General features: G+C 45.9%; 1 long non-coding RNA gene across 1 annotated transcript; it reads left to right on the top strand.

The window, feature by feature from the left end:
* The first annotated feature begins 1,438 nt into the window (after positions 1–1,438).
* LOC108446278 lies at positions 1,439–4,158 on the top strand. The gene is made up of 3 exons (XR_001861427.1): positions 1,439–1,580; positions 3,625–3,765; positions 4,057–4,158. It is a non-coding gene; the product is annotated as an uncharacterized LOC108446278 (long non-coding RNA).
* Positions 4,159–4,456: the final 298 nt, after the last annotated feature.

The following is a 4,456-nucleotide window of genomic DNA, read 5'->3' as shown; positions in this document are numbered from 1 at the left end:
CTAGACTTCATCTTTATGCAAGAGAGAAAATCTCTGTGAAGCAAATGCGACGAGTCCCATTTTACACGCCTATATAAACCACAAGAAAGCTGGGGAAATCTTTACAGAAAAAGACTGTAGGAGTAAGAGGGAAAATATTTCTGCCTAAACCCAATATTTTAAAAATATTTTTAAGGGGTAATTTCAGCACAACATTTGAAATTCTGCAGCAAAGACATCTATCTAGAAGCTTCATCTCTAGCTTGTCTTCCTCAAAAGACACAACAGTTACCATTGCTGTACGTTCGTCTGTAGCCCCAGTCTTTGCAGAGGTGCAGCATCCCAGTCAGGCAGGTCTGATTCCAGCTGTGTTTTCTGCATGAATGTCCTCTGGAGACTGTCCCATGTGTGCGTATCTGCCCAGGAGTGCCCTTCACCTGTAGTACTCCCAGTCCTGAGGCAAGAAACCAGGACAGGACCAAACAACCCCCATCTCCTTGACAATGGTGCCATACTCCATACCAAACCATGACTTTTTTTTGTCTGCCTGTTTCTCAAATTGGAGACCAGGCTTCATTGCTGGTGCTTATCCCATGAGCTGCCCCGAGCAAAACTGGCATATGAGCACAGGTGCAAGTTCCAAGGGGGTCAGAAGAAGGTTGCCTATGACCCAGGGGCCTTTGTGGTAGATGGTTCATTAGCCCTGTCCAGAGTTGGAGTGGAAGAACTCAGGCATGCATCCTAGTTTCTTTGGCAGTTTGGTGACTCTGGCAGAAGTGTAATTGTGAGCAAAGCTTTATTCCAGTGGATGCAGCACGTAGCAAGAAGTTCACCTTCAGTTAGAGAGGATCTTAATATGACCTTCTCTAAAAAAGGGGCATTGTTTTGAGTTGTTAAACAGCTGCTGTGTTCCACCCCACTAATGGTTGCAATTCAGGAGTGAATAATATAAGCCTTAGATAAACAGCTGGTAAAATAATTTGGGATCTTTCCTGGTGGGGGAAAGCAGGCACATTACTCAACAAAAAGAAATTATTATTCTCACTGCCTAGGAAATGAAGTGTTCTCCTTTTCATCATCAAGTGGGCTGTCACACAAAATCTCTCCCCGCCCTTCTGGAAACAGCCCAAGCCATTTGCACTGCTCTCTTGCCATCTTCACTCTCATAGGAAGCAAGAGACAGTTTTAGTTTGGATTCACGCATCTTTTCTGTTTTTCCTTCCAACCTTTGTCTCCTTCTCCATCCCATCCCCAGTCTTCTTAAAAGTAACCCTCCCAACTGCCCTTCTTCTGTTCTGTACGGACACAAACACCATCTCCTTTCTTGAAGCAGCCAACATGACCGCAAGAGAAGCAAAAGTTCCCCCCAGCCGCTCCCTCCTGCCAAGCTCCCGGTGTCTGCTCGGTACACGCTGTGTCTGCTGGGCTGGGGCAGGACTGCAAAGCACCGGGCCTTGGGTCTTGGCCTCCATCGGATGAACAATTTCCCGTTGAAGGTTACTCACTTCCTGTTTTCCGTATTTAGACAATCTGGGCCTATTGGGAGCTTTGATTTGTTCTAAACTTCAGCTGTTTTAAACGTTAAGTCGCAGGAGACTGAGGTAAGGGGGAGGAGGGGGAAAGGCCTGGAGACAAATTAAGGCTATTTAATACCCGGACTGTGTTCTCTCCGCAGTGTTCCAGTGACCATTAGAGCATGTGAAAGGAAGGTCAGGGGCTGACAGCATGGGAGATGGCGAAAGGGCTGCTTCACAATGGGCCGGGGCTGGAGGCGCTGCGTGCGGCTCTGTGTGTGCGTGGGGCTCTCCGTGAGTGCGCGCGGTCAGCGCTTGGAATCAGCCGGGGGATGCACTCCAGTGACTAATGTCTCCAGTGTGTCATTTGTGCCACAAACAGCTCTATGGAGGTGGTAACAGCCATGCAGCAGCTCCACAGAAAAGGCAGGGAGGAGTCTCTAACCTAGAGAGTGTTGTGCCCTTTCCCTGTGCCTATCAGTGCACACCACATGCTGACATTTGTCAGAACTTGCCCTGAAGTTTGCTAGGCTGGAGCAAGTTGACACTTGTATATAGCTGATAGGGCAGGTTATGTCTTCTTCATGCCTGCTTTGCATGGGTAAACTGAGGCATGGAGCGCTGTAATTCTGCTTTTTATCAGAAAGTGAGTGTGTGAGGGAATGGGGTGAGTCCTGGCACCAGTCAGGCAGTGGTCTGCCTCCAGAGATGTGCTTTTTCATCGAGAACATCTTTCATGTGCCAGTGGGAGTAATGCTTGGAAAGAGAAAAATAGTGTGCAGTCCAGAGTGCCTGTGGGCTCAAAGGTTACGTGAAGGATTTTGGTCTGTTCCTTTTTGTTCATCTAGTTCTTTCTATAATTAACTCTCCAAATTGGGTGGTTTTACTTTCAAATTTTTCAAGGATCTACAAAAAAGAAAAGAATAAGAAAATAATGGATGGGCTGAATTAAAGCAGGAGATGGTAAATTGATCTGAATTTTACAGCAAAATCCAGTAGGGATTGCCTTGAAATCACCCTGGCAGGATAACCTGCCACCAGAATGCCAATGTGGGCAAGTGGGAGTGAATTAAAGAACCAGAGATAAAACATCACAACCAAAATAGACAATAAAATGTCCCAGGTAAAGAAATCTGCCATGTACTCTCTGCACGACAGAGAACAGGCAGGACCTGAATCAAGAGCCAAAGGAAAATAAAAGCACTGGGGAAGACTCTGGTGAAGCACTGAAGTGTTTAGAAGAAACAAGGGTCCATGTTCACACTCTGGCATTGATAGGCCCAACTCCAAATGATTTACACAGGCTCTTGACCCTCCTGAGCCAGAGTCAACTTTCCCCCAGATAACTCCCTGCAGCCCAGAGTGCAGAACCACAGAGAGAGGCGCGTGCAGGATACAGGCAGGTGGCTGGTTTCTGCCTGGCACTGCTGCACAGGCTAGGTTAACATTATACTTCCCTGATTCAGGTTTTTATAGACCAAACAGTAGCAGTTCCCTCCCTCTGTGGTATGTTGAAGCCTTTTTCTGAAGGAGGGATTAGTTCTCTATTGTCTTTCTGCCTGCTGGATGTTTTCTCTGCTGTTATCTCTCACCCTGCGACCGCATTTTGTTGAGATGCACTTTTGGTGCTCAGAAATGCAACTTAGTTCTTACTGCAAATGCAGGGCAGTTCTGCAGTGTCTCCCATAAGTTCCCTCTGATGGGGGTCCTCGACCTCCCAGCAGCACGTTGGTGCAATGTGAGCCCTGGATTTAGGACAGGCTCTGGATCTGACATAGACACATCAGACTGAACCACCAGGATTGACTGCAAAGCCGGCACCATGGAGAATTGCACCCAAAGCTGTTCCGGCAAATGGTGTCTCTGAATTGGCACCAGTCAGCTGCCCTGATGCTGAGGTTTGATCTGTTAGACCCAGAGCAGCCTGGTTTGCACTCATATCACCATGCTTAAAGAACAGTCACTTAATCTCACTTAGAAATGTTTACTTGCAAGGACCAGATGGCCCAGGGAGTTGGACTAAACAAAGCATTTTACTTCTAGGTCATGCATTCTAATCCAGTCCAGGTTGGTGATAAATGAACATACTCACCTGATAGCCACTCTTGGCTTCATTTTGGTTGTTTTTCAGGCTAATTTCCAAGGGGAGATGCCACTCCACAAAATCTCCCTCTCTGCCCTGCCACAGTTGGTACTGATTTGACTGTCTCTGCAGAGAAGCCAAGGATCAAATGCTCCATGGCGCCAGACTGTTTTCTTTTGCAGCCTGCAGGTAAGGGGAAGTTGTCCTGTGTCTGGATGTGTCACGCCTGCTCTGAGGATGGGCAGGAATTCAGTTTGTAAATCTGCCACTCCAACTCCCTCCACCAATGTGAAATTAATTTTTAAAAACCTGGGAAAATGCTTAATTGCAGTTGACATATAGGCACTCTCTGCTATGAACTTTACATGCAATCACAGATAACAGCATCAAAATTAATGCCTGCTTCCCACTTGTCCTGCTATAAGCAATAAACGTTTGGCAAGTCAGTAAATAACAAAATTCTCATGTGGCCATCTACAGGTCACCAGGATACTTAAGAAGTTTGCGTTAATTATACCATGTTTGCCATCAAAGAGGGGATATTAACCCTTTTGAGCTGTTGCAGGAAAGCACTGGAGTCATTTGAAAGTAAGTAAATGATGTCTTGTCACTAAAAGTGCAACATTTGCAAAATAATAATAATAAAAAGGGATGTTTGAAGCAAAAACCTCACTAAACATCATGGAAAATATAGTACCTTTTCAGCTTTCCTTTTATTTATTTTGTATTTTGACATCAAACACTCCCTGTAACCTAATCTTCTTGGCTTTTGATGTGGCCGTGGAGACATGACAATTAAGCACGGCTTAAAACAATAATCCCAACAACAGGAACCAAAGGCAAGTAATGTCAGGGTTCCCCCCTCACAAAAAGCCTGTCC

Source organism: Corvus brachyrhynchos, unplaced genomic scaffold (assembly GCF_000691975.1).
Source record: "Corvus brachyrhynchos isolate BGI_N302 unplaced genomic scaffold, ASM69197v1 scaffold4, whole genome shotgun sequence".
Taxonomy (NCBI): domain Eukaryota; kingdom Metazoa; phylum Chordata; class Aves; order Passeriformes; family Corvidae; genus Corvus; species Corvus brachyrhynchos.
This window is presented reverse-complemented; position numbering and strand designations above follow the sequence as displayed.